This window comes from Anabrus simplex, chromosome 1 (assembly GCF_040414725.1).
Source record: "Anabrus simplex isolate iqAnaSimp1 chromosome 1, ASM4041472v1, whole genome shotgun sequence".
NCBI lineage: Eukaryota > Metazoa > Arthropoda > Insecta > Orthoptera > Tettigoniidae > Anabrus > Anabrus simplex.
In genome coordinates, this window is record NC_090265.1 from 983097789 (window position 1) to 983118036 (window position 20248).

Genomic DNA, 20248 nt, shown 5'->3' on the forward strand with positions numbered 1-20248 from the left:
TGTTCGATGTAGTTTAATTAATTAATTAATTTATTTATTTATCTTGTTTTCTTTGACGTAGTTAACGCTATGAAGCGTTTTCTTACATTAAACCGAGTGAATGACTGCGTGGTTTGGGTCACGTAGCTGTCAGCTGGCATTCGGGAGATAGCGGGTTCGAACCCCATGTCGGCATCCCTGAAGGCCGCTATTTCTCAGTCCTAGCCCCTTCGTATCCCATCATCACCATAATACCTATCTATGTTGGTGCGACGTAAAGCGAATAGTGAAAAAAAAAAAGCTATTCAGATAATGGTAAATTACCATAACTGTCATCGATATTATCTTCAGCCTGATGGGTCCGTCCCCATGGCTAAATAGTTAGCGTGCTGGCCTTTGGTCACCGGAGTCCGGGTTCGATTCCCGGCAGGGTAAGGAACGTTAACCTTAATTGGTTAATTTCGCTGGCACGGGAGCTGGGTGTATGTGTCGTCTTCATCATTTCATCCTCATCACGACGCGCAGGTCGCCTATGGGAGTCAAATGATCTGCACCTGGCGAGCCGAACTTGTCCTCGGACACTCCCGACAGTAAAAGCCATACGCCATTTCATTTACTGAATGCTCAGTTTCTATTTTAAGAGGTGTAACACCGTAATAAAATATTCTTTTCTCATTCGTCCTTATATTTTCTATTACACCGAAGTTACTTTTCTTCATTATCAATACGAACAAATCTGTAATTTGACTACTAGTATCTACGGTATGAATATCTATTCACGAATGTACTGAGAACGTTAAAATACAAAGTCAAGATCCCCCTCTTGCCCCATTCGAATACTGTCTAGCCATGTTCGCTATTCTATCAGTTAGACACATGTGACGGTCTAATGTTCACGTATTCCTATCGCATAAAGTATTATTTATAGGCCTACACAATTGCAACAAATTCAAGTATCATATGCACTATTTTCATTTTCGGAGCACTGTTTCAGAGGTCTTGATAGATATTCTTTGTCATTTCGGTAATCTCAAAAGTTTGAGGAAAAATAAATAAATTAACAAGAGCCCTCTTGAAAAATTTTAGCTGCCGACTCGCAGTGGAAGTTGTTGGAAAAATCAAATCAGGTTTTTTCTCCCCACTGTAGCATGGGCAGCCCTTGAGTATAACACAGGCGGTATGCACTTGCAATAATATTGTTTTTACGTCCAAGTAACTACTTTTATGGTTTTCGGAGACGCCGAGATGCCGGAATTCAGTCCCGCAGGAGTTCTTGTACGTGCCAGTAAATCTACCGACTCGAGGCTGACGTATTTGAGCGCCTTCAAATACCACCGGACTGAGCCAGGATCGAACCTTCCAAGTTCGGGTCAGAAGGCCAGCGTCCACCTCAACCGTCTGAGCTACTCAGTCCAGCACAATAATATCTTGCCTGCAGTAAAGGTCATGTGAGGGTAACGCTTACCAGTCAAACGTGATTCAAGAAGTTGACCTAGTCTGCTACAGTGTTATTTGTCCTTTATTGTACACAATCACTCAGAATTCGTAACTTCCTATCAAACTTTTTCCGAATGAACCTGAAACTGTTATGTTCCAGTGGCATCTGCTCTTTATTAGAAAGGGAGGGCTCCAAATCAGTAGTGTTGAAGATAAAGGCATAGGTTGTGGCTTCTTAAGGGCGTATATTGGCAGGAGGAGGTTTGCATACGTCTCTGTAGTGTAGCATTGTACGCATTGCAATGCAGTAGTGATGTGCGCGAGTGATGCCTGGAATCACGGTACTCGACTCTTTCGAGTCCAGGCTCGGGCTCGTTTCGCTTGCGAAGACTCGATGACAGCATGACGTCACACGTTCGCTCTCTCGCCCGCTGTTGGATGGATGGAGCATAATGTACAAGTGGTCGCCGAGGTTTTATGGGATTCCGATAGACCGGTACGATATAAATATTCTTAATGAGTGAGCAAAATAAATAATCCGAATTTGATGATGACTTGCGAAAGATAATACTACAACTACATACGCATAATAAAGTATGAAAATATCCGTTCACGGTGTCTCTCACCCACTCTACTGAATATGCCATCTATTCTAATAATGATAGCATAGTTATCTGGACTTCTGAGCCCAACTTGGCAGGTTCGATAGTGGTTTAGTCCGATGATATTTGAAGGTGCTCAGATACGTCAGCCTCGTATCGGTAGAATTGCTGGCACATGAAAGAACTCCTGAGTGACTAAATTCCGGCACCTCGGCATAAAAATGTACGTAGTTGGACGTAAAACTCATAACATTATTATTATTTAAAATCACTGTCACGGTGTCCTGCTCCATGGCTAAATGGTTAGAGTGCTGGCTTTTGGTAACAGGGTCCCGGGTTCGATTCCCGGCGGGGTCGAGAATTTTAACCATCATTGGTTAATTTCGCTGGCATGGGGGATGGGTGTATGTGTTGCTTCATCATCATTTCATCCTCATCACGACGCGCAGGTCGCCTACGAGTGTCAAATCAAAAGACCTGCACCTGGCGAGCCGAACCCCTCCTGGGATCTCCCGGCACTAAAAGCCATACGCCATTTCATTTTTTTCACTGTCTACAATCGTCCGAGGGGACAGATGAATAGTTTATACTTACATCATACTTTCGGCAGATATAATGTAGGATATTAAGATTAGGCGTCCGGAATGTGATGTATGTACACGAAGCAAATCATCAGACAGAACGTGGTTCTGTTCTAGCTAAACAATGAACGCAATGAACAAAATACACCCTCCGTTTTGACGTTTATCATTGCAACACATGACTGGGCAAAGGAACAAAACCGAGTGTAGTCTTTAGAAGTTGAGCGAAGGTCGGAGAATAGCGGCGGGATGTAAGCAGTTGTTTTTTTTTGTTTTTTTTACGTCGCACCGACACAGATAGGTCTTACGGCGACGATGGGATAGGAAAGGCCTAGGAAGTGAAAGGAAGCGGCTGTGGCCTTATTTAAGACACAGCCCCGGCAATTGCCTGGTGTGAAAATGGGAACTCACGGAAAGCCATCTTCAGAGCTGCCGACAGCGGGATTCGAATCCACTATCTCCTGGATGCAAGCTCACAGCCGCGCGCCCCTAACCGAACTTAGTGTTTCTGTGGTGATTTGTAATGTAGTGTATTGTGTGAATATGAATAGGAGAGTGTTGGGACGGACAAAAACAACCAGTCCCCGAGCTAGGAGAATTAATCAGAAGCGATTAAAATTCCCGAACCGGGCGGGAATCGAACCCGGGATCTTCTGTTCCGAAGGCTGGTACTCTGTCCATTCAGCCAACGAGTTAGACAATAACAATGAGTGATACTACAGCATATGTATGTTTCTGAACGCCCTACACATGTATCTTTGCAATAAATTCTCTGGTAGTAATATTGTCATTATTTCGCACAATATTATTACACGTTTTCCTACAAGGACGTCGCGGGAATAATATTTCATAGCTATCAACAAATCCCTGGTGGCTACTTCCAGGCTGCACAGTAATAAAAGTAATAATAATATCAATAATAATAGAATGCTGCCGTTATCGTCATTAGAAAAGGTCCCCACCACAGTGTGGAAATTGTCCCCATCCTACGCTCATCTTCGGTCCTACGTGTCTATCTTTCAAGTTGACGGTTTGTTAGTAAGTCATAAATATTTTGCCTATGATGATAATAATTATCGTAACAATCAAATTATTGACGACCGATGACTCAATGAAACCAATCATCAGCAGTAAACATATTGCAATCCACATCAAAAAATATTATGTGGGTGACCCTGAATGCCGTGCAATCCAGTACAATAGATTATAGTTCTAAGATATGTCCACAGATAGCGACACTAGTATACTTGGACTCGAGTCTGGAGTCGAGTATACCGAGTCTAAGAGCACATTACTCGATTCTACTCGATTCCGTCGCTAGCCCATCACTACAATGCAGCACTCTTCCCTTTGGATTCGGCTGCCGCTGTTTTGTGGTTTGATTTGTCATGCGCAACCGCGGACAAAGATAAGCTTAAGGCGGGTTTACAAGCAACGATAAATTGGAGCAATTTATCGTTCTCCAATTTATCGTTGTCACAGAATCGTTACGATTTATCGTTGCGTGTAAACAGGACATTGTAGCGATTTATTGGAGTTGGAATTGGATTGGATGGTTGGTGCCAGGCGGCATCAATTACTACAAATCGTAACGACAGGTTGAAACATGTAAACAGTTGCAGCCACATGTCGCTACAATTTGACTCAGTTTGCGTTGGCTATTAACAAGAGAGGTTGTTTTGAAATAGTGTTTTTCTTCCTTGTGATCATGGCAGTTCGTTCGTAATCTGTTTACCCTCCGGGGTCGGTTTTTCCCTCGGACTCAGCGAGGGATCCCACCTCTACCGCCTCAAGGGCAGTGTCCTGGAGATTCAGACTTTGGGTCGGGGATACAACTGGGGAGAATGACCAGTACCTCGCCCAGGCGGCCTCACCTGCTATGCTGAACAGGGGCCTAGTGGAGGGATGGGAAGATTGGATGGGACAGGCAAGGAAGAGGGAAGGAAGCGGCCGTGGCCTTCAGTGAAGTACCATCCCGGCATTTGCCTGGAGGAGAAGTGGGAAACCACGGAAAACCACTTCCAGGACGGCTGAGGTGGGAATCGAACCCACCTCTACTCAGTTGACCTCCCGAGGCTGAGTGGACCCCGTTCCAGCCCTCGTACCACTTTTCAAATTTCGTGGCAGAGCCGGGAATCGAACCCGGACCTCTGGGGGTGGCAGCTAATCACGCTAACCACTACACCACAGAGGCGGACGATCATGGCAGTTACCAAGCAAAATCCTCGTGAGTTCTTGAGTGAATTCATTGAATATCACAGTTTTCCGTGCTTGTGGCTCATTAAGGGCAAAGAATTCTCCGACAGAAATAAAAAAAATACCTGGCTTATCGCTTTTCTCACAACAGTACATTTTTTCCCTATAAATGGGGAAACTGAACTTAAAAACTCAACGTAAGTCTCTTCATCCATCCTCAATTAATTCTGCCAGTCACTGGGTTCATTTCGCAACTCTTTCAATAAATTGATATGAGAAAACGCCCCTTTCTTCAGCAGCCACTGGCGACACCACTTGCTTCTTGGTCTTCGCGATGTTTTCACTTTTTCCGCCAAATAAATGACATATATATAGACCACAACAGTACTTCCTCCATCGCAACAGCAGCTGACTGCGTCGTACCGCGGTCGACAATAAATATTGGACAAGACATCGCTGCGTGTAAACAGTACTCACACTTTCGATTTATTTATAACAATTAATTGTTACAATCACATCGCCATGATTTATCGTGGCGTGTAAACCCGCCTTTACACTCCTTTCTGCAGTATGGGATGTCCTACTCCATGGACGCATGGTTAGTATGTGGGCTTTGATCTGAGGAGTCCCGGGTTCTATTACCGACCGGGACGAGGATTTTAACTTTCATTAGTTAATTCCTCCGGCTCGCGGGCTGGGTGTTTACACCGTCCTTAGCATTAGAATTCATCTTAGGAAGGACACCATCTTCACAGACGCGCAAGTCGCCTATACAGCGTAAACTCGAATGACCTCCATCAAGCCTCTCTGAAGCCCACACGGCATTATTATTAGTATAGAGATTTCTAGTGTCCGACTCGTTGGGTGAATGGTCAGCGTACTGCCCTTCGGTTCAGAGGGTCTCGGGTTCGATTCCCGGCCGGGTCGGGGATTTTAACCTTCACTGGTTAATTCCATTGGCTCGGGGGCTGGGTGTTTGTAGTGTCCCCAACATCCCTGCAAATCATACACCACACATAACACTCTTTTCCACCACAATAACAAGCAGTTGCCTACACATGGCAGATGCCGCCCACCCTCATCGGTGGGTCTGCCTTACAAGGGCTGCACCCGGCTAGAAATAGCCAGACGAAATTATAATTATTATAAGGGATTTCTAGTCGTTTAATGTGGACATTCCATCCCTCTTCCCAATGCCTCTGGCTTTGACTTCAGACCGAGGGAGTTGGCCGTGCGGTTAGGGGTGCGCAGATGTGAGCTTGCTTGCCTTCGAACCCCATGTCGGCAGCCCTGAAGATGGTTTTCCATGGTTTCCCATTTTCACACCAGGCAAATACTGAAGCTGTGCCCTAATTAAGGCCATATCTGCTTTCTTTCTACTCCTATATAGCCTTTTCCTATCCCTTCATGACCCAAAGACCTATACGGTGTGTGTCGGTGCGACGTTAAGCCAATTGTAAAAAAATAAAATAAAAAAGACTTCGGAAACAATCTCTGTTATTAACGCGCTGAACATCGGTTTGTTTTTACTATTCTTATCTCGGCAGTGATCATCGTTCTTTGCTAATCAAAATCAGAAGATTATATTTGTTTTCAAAATTATTTTTGAACAGAACTTGATAGGAGCGAAGAACTTGTTTCGTCACTGATCACTGTCAATTACTATTCAAAAGCAGAATGTTATTTTTGAACAGGATATCATACGAGGGAAAAGTTTATATTGGCAACAGTCGCTATTCCGTGTTCATTCACCAAGGAATAAACATAATATCAAATAATAATAATAATAATAAAATTAATAATAATAATAATAATAATAATAATAATAATAATAATAATAATAATAATAATGCTATTTGCTTTACGTCCCACTAACTACTCTTTTACGGTTTTCGGAGACGCCGAGGTGCCGGAATTTAGTCGCGCAGGAGTTCTTTTACGTGCCAGTAAATCTACCGACACGAGGCCGGACTGAGCCAGGATCGAACCTGCCACGTTGGGGTCAGAAGGCGACCGCCTCAACCGTCTGAGCCATCAGCCTGGCAAAATAATATCAAATCGTTAGTATAAAATACATTTTAAACTTTTCATAATGATATAACTTTTTGTTATCTGGCAATATACATTTATTAATGAGGTTCGGATGTTAATGAAAGTCATATTTCATTCTCGAGGTCATTTTACCCTAAATTTGAAAAATAACTATGATTGATGAATCCCTGACTCCGATTAAAGCAATTTTATGTTACATATAAATGCATATTTCGGCCATTCTTATTGCTTTGGTCATATTTTGCTTATTTTAGTGATATAAGGTCATATTTTGTTATATTTTGAGCAATTTTGTTTAAATTGAGGCGTCGTTTTTAACATGGTACATGTTACCTTCGTCGATTTACAAACATACGATTTCAAAATATTGTAATAGATGTGTTTTTCTCTCTTTTCCCGAAACAGGTAGCAGGTTTAGAAGACAATTTCCGAGAAAGAGATGCTGTACGAACGTACGCTGACAGTTACAAAAAAAAAAGCATGTTAATACTTAATTTTTGGCATTCGGGGAGATAGTGGGTTCGAACCCCACTGTCGGCAGCCCTTGAAGATTTTTTTTTCATTGTTTCCCATTTTCGCACCAGGATTTTCACACCAGGAAAATGCTTAGACTGTACGTCAATTAAGGCCTCGGTCGTTTCCTTCCTACTCCTGACCTTTCCCATCCCATCGTGTCGGTGCGATGTAAAGTAACGTGTCAAAACTACTTCGTTTTTGTTATTTTTTAGGAAAACAGAATGAGAACTACGACTCAGGGCTATGATATTGAATAAATGTATAAAGTGTTAATTTATCTACTGGAGCTCCGTCAGTTTGTATGATTAAATATGTCTGCTGTCCTGTATTAACGCTTATCAGTTTCTTACACGTCTAATATTAGTAATACTTGCTACCTATTCCTAAAATGCTCAAGACATGTTTTACCTTTCTTTTTTTTTTTTTTGCTAGGGGCTTTACGTCGCACCGACACAGATAGGTCTTATGGCGACGATGGGATAGGAAAGGCCTAGTGTGGCCTGGTGTGAAAATGGGAAACCACGGAAAACCATTTTCAGGGCTGCCGATAGTGGGATTCGAACCTACTATCTCCCGGATGCAAGCTCACAGCCGCGCGCCTCTACACGCACGGCCAACTCGCCCGGTTTACCTTTCTTTAAGTAAATGAAATGGCGTATAGCTTTTAATGCCGGGAGTGTCCGAGGACAAGTTCAACTCGCCAGATGCAGGTCTTTCGACTTGACGCCTGTAGGCGACCTGCGCGTCGTGATGAGGATCAAATGATGATGAAGACGACACATACACCCAGCCCCGTGCCAGCGGAAATAACCAATTATGGTTAAAATCCCTCACCCTGCCGGGAATCGAACCAGGGACCCCTGTGACCAAAGTTCAGCACGCTAAACATTTAGCCATGGAACCAAACACCCCAGGTCATATTTACCTACTTTCTAGGTCATATTTGCCTACTCTAGTTTTTAGGTCGTATTTACTTGCATATTTTGTACTTCCGAACTCTATTTATTAATAAGAAATAACCACTCGTGTCTATTTCGTTTATTGCTATTACACAATAAGGAATTCTGGGAAGTTTAGCCTACACCAGAGGTGCTTACGCTGGCTTTTCGTCCCGAGGGCGCACAGCATATAAGAGGGCGGGCGAGCGCTTCAGCAAAAGCAATCAACGAGCTAGAAAATAGAATCGCCTCCATGTTCATACTGGTGAACTCGTCTATTATAGAACACTGACATTTGTACGTTTATCTTTCCAGGTAATTCTCAAGAGCTTTCTGAGGTTTTTGAAATATCCCAAGCATGTTTAAGTGGCGCCTGTATGTTGTCCATGTCTCGCATACAAATAAAAAGAGTCGGGATTACAATGGATTTATACACGAGAAGAGCAGGAAAGGAAAACTAGATCAGGTAAGGGATTATAGGAGATTTGTAATAAGGGCAATAGAACATAGGACAAATGTCTTCAAAATAAAGTTGAGAAGGATGGTAATTTAAACATCATGAACCAATGCTCTTATCAGTCAACATTAGATTTATAATGGCATAAGAACACATGTGATAGAAAAGACCTTGAAGCAGCCTTTATTACAAAATTAAGGTTCAGAACTGATAAGGAGTTAGAGAAGAGAGATGCAGAGCAAGCAAAGAAAAGAGTATTTAAGTAGTACATTCAGTACGTGCATAGCTCCTCCCCACGATCACAAAGTTCAAACACGGCAGAGCTAAAAGGACTTCTGTAGCGCAAAAATTAAAAGCCCATTCAGTATTTCGTACTGAACGATGTCGGTATGTTAAAGAATCCCTGATTACACCACTTAAAAGCTCAGCAATAGTTCGTCCGTTCTGGGTCCATGGTTGAGTGGTCAGCGCCTTGGCCTTCGGTCACTGGAGCCCTTGGTTCGATTCTCGGCCGTGTCGAGGGACTTTAATCGTGAACGATCAATTCCTTTCGCTCGGAGACTCGGGATTTATTTTGCTATTGGCTTTACGTCGCACCGACACAGATATGTCTTATGGCGACGATGGGACAGGAAAGAGCTAGGACTGGGAAGGAAGCGGCCGTGGCCTTAATTAAGGTACAGCCCCAGCATTTACCTGGTGTGAAAATGGAAAACCACGGAAAACCATCTTCAGGGCTGCCGACAGTGAGGTTCGAACCTACTATCTCCCGAATACTGGATACTCAAGCGACTGCAGCTATCGAGCTCGGTGGAGACTCGGGATTTGTACCGTCCTCAACATTCCTACAACTCTCCACCACACTAACACGCAGTTCCGACACACGACAGACACCGCCCACCCTCCTCAGAAGGTTTGCAAGGGCTGCACCAGGCTAGCAGTAGCCACACGAAATGTTAAAAAATATGATTTATTATTATTATTATTAGTAGTAGTAGTAGTTGTTGTTGTTGTTGTATATTCCAAAATGAGGGCTTCTATTGTGACCTCTGGCACCGTTGACGCGGTTTTAGGAAACACTTTTTTTTTTTTTTTTTTTTGCTATTTGCTTTACGTCGCACCGACACAGATAGGTCCTGTGGCTACGATGGGATAGGAAAGGCCTAGGAGTTGGAAGGAAGTGGCCGTGGCCTTAATTAAGGTCCAGTCCCAGTATATCCCATGGGAAACCACGGGAAACCATCTTCAGGGCTGCCGACAGTGAGATTCGAACCCACTATCTCAAGGATGCAAGCTCAGAGCCGCGTGCCCCTGACCGCACGGCCAACTCGCCCGGTACTATTTTTATTAATGAACAGTAAATTGGTAAGTCAACACATGTCACATTACACGAACAGTTCAGTGGTAGGATTGGCTTTCACCCATACTAAACTAGCAGCTATTTTGTTCAATGCCTTATTTACATGCAGTAAATCTGCTAATATTTCAGCTGTAAATCACTTTTCATACACAGTATGTCCATTTTTAAATAAATACACAGTAACTAAAAAACTGCCTTGAGGCACCGCCAAATAAACTATTCTGTGTACGTCTATGATGTTGCCATAAACCTGCCACTGTAATGACAATGGACGCAGCAAGACGGAGATGAAATGCATGTACCATTTTAACCACTTACCAACCCTCCTATCATTCTTAGATTTCCGGCCGTACCGGGAATCGAACCCAGACCTCCGAAGAAGGCAGCTAATAGTGCTAACAGTTTCGCTGTGGAGGCTGACCTCATATGGAGTGATTGAAATTTGAACCATGGAACCCAGCGGCGAGAGGCCACAATCAAAAGTACTATAGAAGCATCTCACCAAAATACACTCATGTTTATAAAAACCAGAACACCTTGAAAGACTAAAGATAGGAAGTTCATATTCACAGGACATGTGCATTAGTATGTTCTGAAGAAATGTTTAACATTTGAATCATGTTGGCCCTAAGGTTCAAAGTCCACGTCGATATCTCGGCGCACCACCACCGACTGGTAAAATGTGCCTGCGGCTCTCGTTGTCACTATAAACCGAAGGTAATGAATCAGTGTGACTTCAGCAGACATGCAGGATACCGTATCGTCAAATGAGTGAGTTTCAAAACGGGCGCATTATTGGGATGAGGGAACATGATGCATCCATCCGGAAAATTGCTGCTCATGTGGGAGGAAGTGTGTCAGCAGGGCAACGGGTGTGTACAGAATGGTTCACAGATGGCCGTAGAACACGACGAGATGGGTCTGGTCGCACCACCCAGACCACCCCCTGAGAAGATCGACACCTCATCCGAATGGCATTGCAGGACAGACCTGAGTCCTCCTCGGCTCTGGCGCAACAGTGTAACACATCGTACACTATCAGGAGTGACAGTCTGACGCCGTTTATTACGGTCTGGGTTACCGGCGCGTTTTCCACTTCTCCGCCTACCTTTGACTAATGTGCATAAACATGCTAGACTGCAATGATGTATGGAACGACGTCACTGGGGACAGGAATGGCAGCAGATAGTGTTTTAGGACGAATCCAGGTTCTGTTTGTTTGAAAATGATGGCCATATTTTGGTCCGCCGCAGACAGGGGGGAGAGGCATCACATCGACTGCATTCGCACAAGACATACAGCGCCAACTACAGGCCTTATGGTGTGGGGTACTATTCGGTACAACCACAAATCACATTTGGTGCGTGTCCAGAGCACTGTGACCAGTTTGACCTACGTGAATGACACCCTGCGACCCGTAGCCATACCCTTTCTGCACGCTACCCCAGATGCCATATTTCAGCAGGACAATGCGCGACCACATGTTGCTGCACGAATACGTTCCTTCTTGTTGTCACAGGATGTCAGATTGTTGCCCTGGCCCGCCCGATCACCAGACTTGTCGCCAATCAAAAATGTGTGGGGTATGGTGAAACGACAGGTGCGGCGCTGTGACCCAATACCAACCACCAAAGATGAACTGTGGAACCAGATGACTGCAGCATGTATGGCTATACCCCAGGACGCACTCGCGCTACGCGTCGATGTCATCTTTCTTGTAACAAGTTACCAGTGCCCATGGAGGACCCAGTGCGTACTAGGCAACCGGACACAATGCTGAACCTAGGTGACTGAAATGCTAATAATTTCTGCGGAACATACTAACGAACATGTTCTGTGAATATGAACTTCCTATCTCTAGTCTTTCAAAGTGTCCTGCTTTTTTATGAACATCACTGTACATACCCTCTCTATTTCGAAAAACTAATGATTTTGCTATATAGAGCCTACTCTTATTGTGCGAAGAATCAATATTATTCCCTTTCTACATTCGAACGATGTTACGAGAGGGTAATTTCATGGATATTTTTCTGAAAACAAGTCATATGATCAGTGTTTACATTGCATAGATTATAAAATCTATTATATCTAGTATGTTCAAAATCGACACAATATGTGCCTTAAACAGGCCACAAGACGATAAATTTAATTGTTAATGGTTTTACATTTTCGTTTCTTTGAACTATTTGTAAATTTACAGCTATTCAAATACACTGTTGCCCATTAAAATTGCAACACAAAGAAGTACTCGCCTGATGGACTCAACATTGGGAACATGCATAGAGCAGGGCAGAATAGTGACGTGATTAGTTGTTCAGACAAGTAACGCACCGCGTGTGCATATGGGCTATAAGTGGTGGCATTGAAAATAAGGCTACCGAACTCGATAGCTGCAGTCGCTTAAGTGCGGCCAGTATCGAGTATTCGGAAGAGAGTGGGTTCGAACCCTACTGTCGGCAGCCTTGAAGATGGTTTTCCGTGGTTTCCCGTTTTCTCACCAGGCAAATGCTGAGGCTGTACCTCCATTAAGGCCACGGCCGCTTCCTTCCCACTCCTAGCCCTTTCCTATCCCATCGTCGCCATAAGACCTATCTGTGTCGGTGTGATGTAAAGCAACTTGTAAAAAAAAGGTTCGAGGAGCAAGCTGACTGTGACAGCGTACGGACGTATGTGCCTTTCGCTTTAGTCTCTCTCCTCACCAGGGCTGTTTGTCTGTACACTTATCTGTTGTTGTTTTGCTTTACATCACACCACACCACACCACAACACACCACACCACACCAAGGGGAATCTGATAACAATCATCGTAATAAAAAATTATCTACCTAAAGGTGATTGCATGGAAACACATCAATGGGCTGCAAGACATTACCTTGAAATGTAACGTACACATGGCAAGCAGTTCTTAGTTTTGGCTTAAACTGTCATGTGTTCTTGGAACACAGAACACTAGAAACACATGCACTGGTTGAAAATATATACAAACAACGACACGAACACTTATAATGATATGAAACTTTGGCTCTCTAAGAGCGTTCCTGGACTTCATAGTCCTGTTTCTATCTGAAAAAACTGGATGAAATACACACACATTGAAACAAAATGTACAAAGACATAGTTCTAGCCTAAACTGTCGCGTGGTCATGGACACGGAGCACTGGAAACATACACTGGTTGAAAACATATACATACGATATGAAACACTTACAACGATATGAAACCATTGGCGTTTCAAGAATGTTCCTGGGCTTGACAGTCCTGCCTCCATCTGACTAAGCTAGATGAAAGATATATACATTGAATGTACAAAGACAAACGCTTGGCATTTAAAAGTGGAGATATTTTGATTTGACTCCCGTAGGCGATCTGCGCGTCGTGATGAGGATGAAATACACCCAACCCCTGTGCCAGGGAAATGAACCAATTATGGTTAAAATTCCCCACCCTGCCGGCAATCGAGCCCGGGACCCCTGTGAGCAAAGGCCAGCACGCTAACCATTTATCCATGGAGCCGGACTATCTCTCTAATTAAACAGCCCCACAACTCTCTGTGAAGCAGTGGTACCCGGAGCGACGCACAAGCCGATAATTATGCGGCTTATAAAATACTTCTGAATACTCACATTAATTATAAGCACAATATCTTATTAAATGTGTAGTCCCTGCGAAACTCAGGTATATGCCCGTTACAACTTGAGGTAAACAAAAGGCGTGGTCAGTAGTTGGATGGGTCACCATAACAATACTACAACATACCTGCTACATTAAATCTGTGTCAGCCAAACTGTCAAGCGAATAATAGCTTGGTCGATCCATTAAACCATATCAAATAATACGATATTAAATAATTACATCGAATTCACTCATTTTCAGCATTCAGATTTCTATCGAAACTTAAATTATACGCTAATTTAGTACTCTCACTAACAAATGATATAAGCTAAAGTCATTAAATATCTATTCACTAATTAATTATCATCTAGATTCATTTCTATATAAATAGACTGGGTGAGGAGCATTTAATTACAACGGTACCAGTAATTAATCCAAAACTCCCCCCTCTGTGGGGGGGGAGGCTTAAATTTAGTATGGACGTGAGCGTTAGTCATCGTCTGGTGCTAACGTTGTGAGACAGGTGTGAGTGAAACGTGACTTTAAGGATATGAAGAAGCCAGTATCAGCAGTTTACTGAGTTTGAACGATGCCATGTAATATGGCAGATACTGCAGAAAGACTTGTGCAGGAACGTGCCCACAGTGCATCGGTGTTGGCAGCAGTGGTCACGGGAAGGCACTGTCTCAAGAAGACCGGGGTCTGCCCACACACGGGCCACTACGCATGGCTGTGGTGGATCATACTACATCTGCAGCAGCCATTAGAGCTTCAGTTGTCATCATAGTGGCACAACGAACTGTAACAAATCCATTACTTGAGGGACAGCTCCGAGTCAGACGTCATGTAGCGTTTATGCCACTAACTTCGAATCACTGCCATCTGCGATTTCAATGGTGTCACGCGAGAGCTCATTGGACGGCGGAATGGAGGTCTGTTGTGTTCTCAGATGAGAGCCATATCTGTATTGGTGCCAGTGATGGCCGTAGGTTGGTAAGAAAGATTCCAGGTAAGCGTTTGGAACAAAGCTGTTGGCGGCGTCGACACATTGAACCTACATCAGGAGGTACGGTCTGGGGAGAGGTTTCCTCTGATAGCAGCAACACTCTCGTCCTTATCCCAATAACTTTGACAAAGGATTTGTACGCCAGACTAGCGAGTGAACCAGTTGTGTTGACATTAATTCGTCGTATTCAAGGGGGTGTTTTCCAACAGGATAACGCTCGACCTCGCACCGTTGCTATCAACAAATGTGCACCACAGAGTGTCGACCAGTTGCCTTGACCTGCGAGATCACCAAACCTTTCGCCCATTACGCACATATGCAACATTATTGGACGACAAATCCAGCATCATCCAATACCAGCATTAACCATTACTGACCTGACTGACGAAGTGCAACAGGCGTGGAACTCCATCGCAAAAAATGACATACGGTTACTAGTACGACACAATGCATGCACGTTTGCCTGATTGTGATCAAAATTCGATGCGACTACAGCGGTTATTAATATACCACCATGTCACATGTCTTCTCGCGCATGCGTGGACCCGTGATCTGGAAACTTTAATCAAATAAATATGTTACTTATACAACTGCCGTTAGTTGGTAAGAAGGATTCCATTTCTCTAAACTAATGTCTTCTTGGTGTTGGGATTTTATTTTCCGCTAGTGTATTTATACTAAAATCTCAAAAATGGTATGGATATATTTTGCCTTCAAAAATTATGTCAGAAGACAACATCAGTTAAGAATTCTTCATGATTTTAAGAATGATTTTAAGAATGAGTAATAATGCATGAATTGGCTCCCTATTTCACTAACATTACAAAAAAGCAATATTAAATTATATTTTAATCGTACTTAATGGAAGACACTTTAAGTACTTAACTTTGCAGAATTCAGTATATTGTCAATTCTTTTAACAAATTTAAAGTGGTTAAAAATTCATAACTTTCTAAACGTAATTTGTAAATCAATGAAATTCACATAGAGTCGCAATATACAAAGAGGGACGAACTGTTAAATAAAGAATATACCAATCGGATGGCCTTTCCTTCATTTAAATAATTAATACTTAGTAAACATATTGTAGAGATATTTTCATGTTATCGAGAAGCTAGAAGAAGCGAACAAAAAGGATTCCGGATTATCCTACCGCCAAACTGATTCTCGTGTTGGAAGAAATAGAACTACTGTGAGTAGAATAATGAGATCGGTGAGTCGAGGAGGGACGAGCTGATCGATGTGCAAGACTAACTACCCCATCATACCAACGAAGGCGAGGACATGCGTATCGTACGCATAGTAATAGTTGAACATGCAGCCACATCAAATACCGTCGCTCAGGATTTGAGGCATATGCCACATCAATCTGTTACTACACGCAAGTTTCGTCACCGTCTGTAGTAGCAGGCCATCTTGTTCTGGGGACCATTACTGCGGCTGTCACTAACTACTCACTACAGGTGGCTGCGGCTGCAATGGTGCATGAAACGTCGAGTCTGGATGGACGAATGCTATATCATCATCTCCTCGGACGAATCTCGCTTCTGCTTGTAGCACCACAATGGTCGCATCCGTGTCTGGCAGCACCGTGACGCATGCCTTGCCAAGTCCTGCATTACGCACCGTCATACCGGCCAGGCATCTGATGTTATCGGATTCCAGTCCCTTTAGCACCTAATCCACATGCTAGTACACTGTCATCGCAGAGGTGTTGGAGCATGTTGTTGTTCCCTATATTCCGGGTCAGCCAGGGGCCCTCTACCATCAGGACAACGCACATGTGGCACACATCAACCGGTGGCTCCTGGATGAGCACCATGTCACAATGCTTCCTTGGCCTGCGCGTTCAACGGATCTCTCACCCATCAAAACGGTGTAGTCCATGGTCGGACGACGAGTGGTCCACCACAGGACACCTGCGGCCACGACGAATGAACTTTGGGAACGCATCGAAGCAGCATGAGCAGAGATACGCCAGACGGGCAATCTGTCTTTTATCCTCAATACCGCGTCGTGTAGCAGTGATTATTGCCACCCGTGTTGGGTCCACACAGTACTGATGTTCTCATCGTCGTACCTTGTTTGAGTAATCATGTCCGTTCAATAAATCTGGTTGTGTTGGCTCACTCCTTCTTGGTGTTTTCATGTTAGTCGTCAGCAGAGTGTTTTATTTGAGGAGTATTGTTGCAAACCGTCTTATGTCCAGAGAACAGAATTTTACAGGAACAGCAAAAAGCGCATTGCGAGCAAACAATGCAAGTTATCTCTTAGATACTCAAACGGAAGTGTAACTACGTTAGGCGTGTATCAAGAATACGCTGAAAATGAAATCACTTCAAAATTGTTCTTCATTAAAATTGGAAAAACGTTCTGTAAATAACTCGCTTTAACCCACAGAACATGGTAAACGGGTTGTAACAATAATAAAGAGAGATGCTATTTATCAATTTCCTATGTAATTAAAAAGAAACTACTGCTGGCATTACATTCATTTCATAATATAGTTTCATAAGGTTTTTAAACTGCAGAATCACACTATCATTGTTAACAGTAGTTTGTGGTTACACTCTTTCCTTTGACAACATTACTTTTTCTTTACGCCTCCATCTAGTTCTAAGCAATGGCTCAAATACGGTCATGTAAGTGTCTTTATCACAACTTCTGTAAAATGAAAATAAATACGAATACTAAAATGAACAATGTGAACATTGTATCTCCATTTAAATAACTGGACCGAGCGATTTGGCCGTGCGGTTAGGGGCGCGCAGCTGTGAGCTTACATTCAGAAGGTATCGGGTTCAAACCCCACTGCCGGCAGCCCTGAAAACGGTCTTCCGTGGTTTCCGATTTTCACACTAGGCAAATGCTGCGTCTGTGCCTTAATTAAGGCTAAGGCCGTTCCTTCCAACTCCTTTCCTATCCCATTGTCGCCCTGAGACCTATCTGTATCGGTGGGACGTAAAGCCAATTGTAAAAATAACTTATATGATCTGGATTGAAATAAAGTTTCTAATAATGCATTTTCAGTATCATAGGCGCATATCATGTAACAAATTGTCATGGTTTCTGCTCTTCATACGTATCTTGCCTCGGAGTTTAGCTGCCATGCGGTTTTCTTTTCTTTCTTCTGTCTCTTTCGGCTCCTTTTAGAATACTCCCTTACACTAATATCGTACTCCGTCTTGAGGCTAAAATGCAAGTAAGGCTGTCTAGTGTTATTGTTAGAGACTGGCGCATAATCTGTATAGTAGCCAACATAACATAACAACTTCCATTGAATTCAACGTTACAGAATGTATGCGTGGACTTAACACGATTTGCGCTGAACGCTTTGGTGGAAAAAAATAATGTTTGCAATGACAGTTGATTTTTCAGCTTAATTTTCTCTATGACTAAATGCGGTTTGACCAAATTTGATTTAACCGCATGAAAGAGCACACAAGAAACTATATGAAACTGTACCAAACTCAATTTTGTCCAGAGGTGGACATAATACGGTTTGCAACGATAGTCCTAATTTATCGTTGTAGTAAGTGTACGATTTTGCTCAAATTAAGGCTACCTGAAATAAGTAAGCCATCTTCCTAATTACCGTACTGATTGTAGCACTACCAGACACACTTCATTTATACCGGGTGACCGCTTCACAAAGATAAGGAGTGCTCGAGAATAACATATTCAGTAGTTTAGATGCATACTGACATAGCAAGGACTAGACAGTTCTATATTGGTAATTATAATTTCATGAGTGTAATTTCCTGACTGATATCATTAATTTTTCTTGGCCATTAGTAGTCCGTAGGTCAAAAATCGAGAATTCATATCACATTGTCCTGTAATCGTTTCCAGCAAATGACTGACATTTAATTAGCATGTGACAGAGATGTATTTCATTTAATTTCTCTCTTTTTCAATTGCATGCTTTATTTGTTACCATAGGTGTCATTTATTAGCACTCTAACCTTTGTTACACCAAGTAATTTCTCCTCACGTCTCCCTTCGTACCTTTTAATTTATCGCCCTGCTACTTCTTTATCATAATGACTCTCTCTACAATTGGAATCGTTTGAACACTTATTTTCTCCATCAATGTCTGTCGTGGTATATTAACCGATTATCGCTTCGGAAGCACTATTTATTTGGCTACTTCCTTCAAATATTCTTGGTGATCCTTTGCTATTTACTTGTGGTTCTCTATGAAGAAGTAAAATTGCTATATATTATGCAAAAACCGATTTTGTGAGTATCTAACTTTGCTTGTTATTTAGATATAAAGTCCTAAATCCGGTTTTTCATTGCACCTATGTAGGTTACATATTACAAAATTCTATTGTACAATACTTTTCTAAAATCTTTCCACTATTTTTTGCTAGTGGTTTAACGTCGCACTAACACATCGAAGGTTTTCGGTGATTTAGGGATGGGAAAATGCTAATTTGTGAGGGGTAGCGGTCGTGGCCTTCATTAAGGTATAATCTCTACATTTGTCTGGTGTGAAAATGGGAAACCATGAAAAAACATTTTCAGGGCTGCGAACGGTAGGATTCGAACCCACCATCTCTGAACGCAAGCCCACAACTACGTGACCCTAATCGTGTGGCCAACTCACTCAGTACTTTCCAGATTTTCGGTAGACCAGAAGCGTAGTCAGCCGTGTGTCAACGTGACCGTCCAAGCCTTGTGAGGACTCGCATCCTTCCCTGAAGTACAAGGGGGGTAGTAGCAGTCGTCATCCTCTTCCACAGTCATCATAGATCCTCCTTAAAAAAGATACCCTGAAGGAGAAGTATCACTGGCAAGTGCAAGACAAGTGCTTTTGGTGTGTACTTAGAAGTACACAGACAAATTGCTCCGTTTGTATTGATAAGTACAAGTTCCTGGCGGGGAGATGAACTAAGCACTCGTATGTCCGTCCACTATCACATTCAGCTTACTACTCTGAGGAAAGGAGGTGAGTTTGTCATAGTTACGTATATTGATTAAGGCGTAAGAGAAATGAGGGGCAGGTGGGGGCATGGAAGAATCTAGAATATTCTAGAACAGGGCCTCTCAAACGCCCAAAATCTCACTCGCGCAAACTGAAGCGCAGAGGTCCTGTGCACAGTGCATCTGTCCCACTCGGCTCGGCTCGGACCAGCGCGTCGTCTCGGGGCGACTCGGGTAAGCTCGGATCAACTCGGCTCGGAATTGGAGCGCTACGGAGCAAGTGAGGAAGAGGGAGACAGGCGGAGCGAGCGAGCGAGACAGGCGTGGGGAAGGAGAGAGACAGCGCTATTGCTCTAAATGGAGAAGTGGGGGTCTGCACTCTGGTCAACCAAGCGAAGTCGTCTTTTGCACCGTGCGCAGTGCAATGCACTGGTGCATGCACCCTGAGAGGCCCTGTTGTAGAACGTAGAGCAACTGAGTGGCTGTGATGGCAGGAAGAGCAGCAGTGAGAACGCAACATTCAGTAGTGGCAGGTCGCGCAGGAGAAAAGACCAAGTAGACAATGTGTAGTGTGATGCAATGT